This window comes from Hakea prostrata, chromosome 7 (assembly GCF_041222555.1).
Source record: "Hakea prostrata isolate BN-2017 chromosome 7, UWA_Hpros_2, whole genome shotgun sequence".
NCBI lineage: Eukaryota > Viridiplantae > Streptophyta > Magnoliopsida > Proteales > Proteaceae > Hakea > Hakea prostrata.
Window position 1 is genome coordinate 12,311,333 of NC_142606.1, and position 7,323 is coordinate 12,318,655.

Consider the following 7,323-nt stretch of genomic DNA (forward strand, 5'->3'; position numbering starts at 1 on the left):
TAATAAGTTTATTTATTTTATTTAAAAAATAAATGTAAAAATCTCATTTTTGGTAAAAAGAAACTCTTAACACCACGAGGTGAGACCCTCTGGTATTTCTTCGCCGTTCTTTCGTCTTCTCCGTCGTGGGCCAAGAACACAGCAGCTGCTCAGCTGGGAGAAAACTCACCGAGTTGGTGCAAGAGCAGCCCCTGCTTCAATACCACAATGGCTCTCTCATTTTCGGCCAAATCTTTGTTAACCTCATTTGGTACGGCAAGTTCAAGCCTTCTCAACACACCATAATCGCTGATTTCATCTCTTCCATCACCCCAACCCAGGGGAAAACCCAAACCCAAAACCCTCTGTTCTCACTTGGTGGAAAACCACTGATAAATACTATCAGCTTAGCTCCAAGAGACCCTCTTCTCTCTCCCTTCATCTGGGTAAGCAGCTTTTGGACGAGAACTACATTTTGGGAAAATCTCTCACCAACAAGCAGCTTGTTCAGCTTTGCAACGAGGCGAACAGAAGAACGCCATAATGTCGTCTTGACAGCTTCTGATGTATCTGTCGAAGGGTGCTATCAATAAAAGAACAGAGGATGCCAAAGAGGAACCCAAGGAGCCACCACCACCTCCACCAGAAGAAATTGTGCTCTGAGGCTACATGCATTGCGAGGGATGTGCGAAGAAGGTTGGGAGAAGCTTGACAGGATTCGAAGGTTTGATGATTGAAACCGAGAAAACCCATTTTAATTCATCTGAATTCATTGCCTTGCGTAGCTGCTTTGGGGAACTCAATCCAATGTACTCTGTTTCTTCTGATTTTCAGGGGTGGAAGATGTTCAAACTAATTGCAGGACTCGTATGGTGGTTGTGAAGGGTAAAAAAGCTACAGCTGATCCATTGAAGGTTTTGGATAGAGTTCAACGGAAGAGTCATAGACTGGTTGAGTTAATCTCCCCCATACCGAAACCTCCATAAGAGGATGCAAAGAAAGATGAAGAGAAGAAGGAGAACGCTAAGAAAGAAGAGAAGAAAGAGGAGGTATTGTCATGAATGAGCTTCAGATCTGTCTGCACCAATGTTGTTCTGTTTTGTTTTTACTTCTGTTCATTTCCATGTTCGATTTTCCTTTGGTTCCTTTACTTGCAGCCTCAGGTGATCATTGTGGTGTTAAAGGTTCACATGCACTTGCGAAGCTTGCGCCCAGAAATCAGAAAATGTATCCAAAAAATGAATGGTAAATTCTTTTGGTGATTATTTTCGTCGAATTCCAAGGTTTGACCCAAAATTAATTTAAAAATCCTCTCGGATCCTAGTTTTGGAATCTTCAGAAACAAATATTACATCATTAATTTTAGATTCAATTGTGAATAAATATCAAATTTGGGAATTTAATTTTGAGGGGGTGGAATCTGCTGATCTGGATTTGAAGAACTCACTTGAACAGCTACCGAGTTCTTGGTCGACGACGGAGAAGACGGAAAGAACGGTGAGGAAATACCAGAGGTCTCACCTCGTCGTGTTAAGAGTTTCTTTTCACCAAAAATGAGATTTTTACATTTATATTTTGAATAAAGAAATACACTTATTAAAAAAAACTAAAACAAATAAATCAAAAAAATGGTATTTTCGTCATAAAAATTATCAAACTAACCGTTTCCATTAAGCTTGTCCTTATTTAATTTCTTTTGAAACCACAGGGAGCCATATGCAATAGAAAACTTAAATTTGACTAAAAGTGACCTGGACCAAACCTCAGAGGGTCCAGATGAAAATTACCCTTTCTGGATTTGAACGAGGTATTGTGCGATTTTTAGATAATATCTAGAACAAATAAAAACATAATGCAAAAATCATTCTTCAGACTACTTTTTTTTGTAGTCAGGATTATTCGTCAAGTCGTTGTTCCACTTCTCGAACATGTCCTACATATTACACAAAAGCCGTTCTTCATGCCACTATTCACTGGTTCACTTTTCAGGAATAGAAGAAGGAATCATTTTAATGAATATTTATCATCCGTTGTTTTGTTTTCTGAGAACAATAGAATGCTAAAATCATTCTTTAGGATCGTTATCAAACACATCCTTGTAAATTCCCATCATGTATTTCTGTTCTTTATCCTCAGGAAGTTAAAATAAATACGTTTAGTAGCTGAGCTTTCTCTTTCCTAATGTATTTCCATTTTCCATGACTGGCCTTATTCTCCATCAGCAGTTAGTAGCAGGACCTGCTTAGAGACACATGGGACCTTGTGAAGGTCTTAAAGGTTACATTTTATCTGTCACCAGAAGAACTGGTTCTACTTAAAAGAGTTAATTCAATGCATGTGCTACTGCTTCTGCAATCTCAGAGATCAAATCACCAGTGGAAGAAAGCAAAACCATTTTGGGTCCAGAACAAAAATTCAGGCACGGAAAGCTACTAGTTATCATGTCAAAGTGGAGAACCCCTCTGACCTACTGGTGACCTAATTGGTCTGCTCTGTTTTATTGGGCAGAACCCATGTTCCCACAGTTCCATTTGTCATTTTGTCGAACCCAACTTATCCTGATTAGGTCTTATTCGGTCAGGTTCACCATATGTCTTATGGATGGATTATGGATAGGGAGAAAGGTCACTCAATTAGACAAAAGATTCTAGTTTTGTTAACACAATTTTTAAGAGTTAGAACTCTCAAGTGAGACTACATGAACCACAATAAGTTACTTGACATTTCTTAGTATGATCACTAGAGATATTGAAAGTAAAAGAAAAATAAATCAAAAGGTGATTGAGTTGAGATGTAAGTGTAACACAACAATAAAGTAATGTTTTTTATGTTGTCTCATGTCTCATGCTTTTGCTTGAAAATTAGATTGTTCATGTTGAGAATATTTCAAAAGCAGAATTATCAAAACGCCCATTTCCAAATAAATAATGATCATTCAGCGACAAAAACATACAAAAACAATTTTACACAAGAAATAATCTCCTAAAACGAAAACATTACCAAATGCATACAAATAAAACTCTATATGGATAGATCCCGTAAGTCAAGTCGACGAGCTTTGCTAGTGCCACTGTCACAAATCTCAACAGGTTATTTGGGTCACCATCAAAATACATGAATGCAAGTCAATATTTGAATAAGCAACCACATGTAAGAAAGTTTACACTCCTGACTCTTTTTGTTGCTCTTCTTCCTCGTTGAAACCTGAAACTAGGGTTTTGACTTTGATTTCTTTGAGAATTTGTGGTGAACATGGGTTCAACTTCAGTGTTGTGCATTTTTGTGCTGCCAACGATCGAGATTTCAATCTTGACAGTTGACAGCAAATGCTGCGCATTCATCTGCGCATTTAATGTGCAGCATTCAAGTCTGTCAATACACTCTTGTGAAAGAACCGGTTCACACCATACACGTGGAAAGAAGAAAAGTCCATTATTCCGGCTGCTTACGTGTCATAATGAGGAGAAGGGACGGGAAAACATGTGCATGTTGGTGACCAATCAATTAGCACATGGGCCAATCGGGTTGTCTGTTGTAGCTTTTGCGGTTCTTGACTGCACATGAAAATGAAGCCTCATGCCTCATGTGGGTCATGGGCATTCCCCGCACCTTCCCCCATCGTGGGCCAGCCCACCTCACCCACAAAACAGCCCAAGCCCAATAAGAAAAAGGTGACAATGACTTTGAGAGAGAAAGAGAATTTGACATTTCAAACAATGCATGTTCCCATGCATTGGAAGATGTCTTTATGGATATGGATTTGAAATTTCTAAAAAAATCCCATTTTAGATAAGAAGAAATGTGGTGCAGATTGAATGGTTTTGGTGAGAATAGATGGTATGGTTGGAGGGTGAGAGGGTCCAGAGCAAGGTTTAAAGTATCAGTATCGAGTATCGTATCAGTTAGGTGATTTTAAGAGACGTATCTTACTGAATCGAGTATTGTATCGTTCTAACTAATGTATTTTAGTGTAATTCAATGGAGAAATGTATCGATATGTATCGTATGGTATCGTAGGATACTTTAAACCTTGGATCAAACAAAATTACCACCTTATCTTCATTAAAGATAGTATGATAATTCTATTGACGCAACCAGACGTAAACACAGACAGAAGGACCACACTTCTGCATAGAGAATTCTTGTCTTTACCAACAAAATATATGTCAAATTAAACCAATTAGAGAATAGATACTGGCGTAAATCATGCAAGAAATGCATCTGATAGAACAACTTCCATATAAGGATCAGTTCTTGTTGATCATAAAGACTAAAGATATGCCTTGTGTTGATTGAAATAAGAATTTATAGATTTGATTCAATTTTTTAGTTCAATTTTTTAGTTCCAAAGAAATGAGAAAAATAAATGCATGAAATAGATTAGGGTCATGATCCTTTCCACACCCTTCTACCCTAATTCCAATCAGATAAAGGAGGTGAGATGACCCACCTTACTCACCTAATCTAAGCATTACCCTTTTTCATTCATGTGATTCTATTAAAAGTTCAGAAAGCAGAACAGCACCATGTGATTCTATTAAAATTTTTCAAAGGGAGTTATAATGATTTTTTAAAAAAGAATAATTTAGCTTATCTGATTATGAATAATCATTCCATCTAATTTGAGAAAAAGTGGAACTTTTGAGCTGATAATCTCTGCTGCCAAGGTTGAAGATTGTTTATTTATTTAGGAGGAGTGTCTACCTTTAACTCATCTTATCCGTATAAATTCTTTATTCCAAACATAGGGTATTGTGAGAGCAAAAGGGCAGAGAAGATCTTAACCAAGCTTCAGTCCTCTGCATTAACTATAGAGACCATCTTGCGAGATTTTGAAATTTTGATAGTTGATTGTTTAACAGTCAAAATCAAAATCTCTACCGAAATCTCAATCTGACTGTCCCCCAAATCTTGCAAGACGGTTCGGTGAAGGTCCAGAAGAGAGAATCGTCGTCTCAGGTCAAAGCCAAAGACGCCATCATATGTTGCATCATCGTCAGATTGGAATCTACATCATAATAAATAGTCATCTTGGACTGTCCATTAGATTGGATTTCAATCCAATGGTTTGAATTTGAAAAACACTTAAAAAGATTCGAATCCAATTCACCTGCCCGCAACCCTAGACAACTTTAGAAATGAAGGGAAATATTTGATTGTTTCAAGAAATATAATTATCACCTACTTAGTAGAGTTAATCATGGGTTTTCCCCACGGGCGACCACCACATTAACCCTAATCATGGAACCCACTTCACTTCTCACCAGGTTAATTATTGGGTAACTCTTACTTTTTACTCTCACAAAATCACTGGAGTGAATGTGACCTCAGTTGCGTTAAATCACCCTATAAAATGTAATTAGATGATGTGTAGTGAATTTGTTAATTAAATCAGATAATAAATTAAAAAAAATTAAGTTTATAAGTTCTTAAACTTTTCACATGAAATTATATATATTTTCTTTTCAATCACCCAAAACCCTCTATTGTTGCAGTGAAAATCTATGAACTTTAGGAAATTTACTTAGATTTAGCTTCATCATATGATCATATCTCATCCATTTTTATGTTTGGGCATTTCTTTAAATTACCTTTTAAACTGAAGAGGTTGACTTCTACAACAAACCATAATGATCAACATAAGTTGGTAGTTTCTTTTCATTTTAGCCTATAAAAAGTATAAATGTTACCTTTACGTTGGGAGCCCCTAAGTTCATTATGGAAATTTCTAGTAACATGGATGAGACATGAAAAGATATCAATCTCAACATTTGACATTGAAATGATTTGAAAGCAATTTTTCATTTTGTTGGTAGCATAAAATGTCATTCACTGTAAACGTCACAAATTATTTCACATATTGTAGAAATACAAGTTTTGCTGCGAGTTAATCCTATTGATCTTCTTTAAGTCTAAACACCCTGAACAAGATTTGAGTTTAAAATTTTAACACTGAGAATTGAAACACTAAAATATTTTGGCCTTGAACCAAAGTCAAAGGAGGCCGGAGATTAAAATTTTTTTAGTCTAATTCTAGATGACATCAATTAATTTACATAAATTTGGGAGAGCAATTTCAGTCAGAGTTTAAGCAATAATGAAAAATGGTAACACTTTACAGTAATGATGGAGGGAAGAAACAATTAGTTCATGACAACTTGCATTTCATCTAGAAACTACTAGTTGATGTTAATTATAGGGTTTCTTAATTCTCACTATAAAATTACTTTTTTTTTGACCTATTTGTCAATCTTAGCGAGGATTGTGGATTGATAGATTGAAGTTTTAAAAATACAAAAAACACTTTTTCTTCACATGATGATTTATTAATTTACTCCATCCAAACACAATCCTTATGTTTCTAGTTCCATTAATTCATCCCCAACTTCTTCTCTGGTGTCTCTTTTCTTCACCAACACACAACAGACAAGGATAATGCATGGTTGGAAAGACACATCCATGTGATGATAAAGATAGAATTCCTAAACAAGGAATTATCATCAAACATTGTCATGGTTAAGACTTAATAACTGAGAATTACTCATCTTAATTAGATAAAAATTTTCATGTCTCCCTGCTAAGTTACTCGCTAAAATTAATGCTATTCGTTGAGTTATCTAATTTATCGTTCAGATCACTTATAGGGTGAAAATATATCAATTGCACCCTTATTATTATAAAACCACAATTAAAAATTTTCATTTTAATTACAATAAAATCAAGATTAAATCCTTAAGTGGAATGGGCTATGACTTAATGTGTAGTTAAATGTCACTAATTATAAATTTCAAGACTGATTACTCGTGGGGAAACTTCGTTAGGGTTTGTCTCTACATGTAAAGAGCTCTTCGATCGTCTCCCCCCGACCACAAATTACAGGGGAGCCTACAAGATTAGATGATGAAGTTTTTATTTTTTTAAAAAAATATTTTATTATTTTTACTTGTGGGTTCCACATAATTTTTTGTTGTAACGCGGACGATGGAGCAAAGTCGGGGATAATCCACACTCTATCTATATATAAAGTGGTCCAACTCAACCCAGCAACCCGAGAGACCATGACCTTTCACCGGCCTATTATGACCGTACCACGTGGGTTGTCAGATCTCTGATTCTTAAGGAGCGGCTGAGATGTGTGCAATAGGATCCGTCAATCGCTCCGCCAGCAAAGATTAATGGGAAATAATTACTATGGTTAGCCGTCGTAGGAAGTTGATCCAACTGTCCCCTTGATGAGCGGTGACCGCCATGTGACAATCTTTCTCTTTGGGACCCACTTTCCTGTGGGCCCACCATTCCTTCCTCCAGACTCCAACCGGCCCCACCATTCCTTCCTCAAGACTC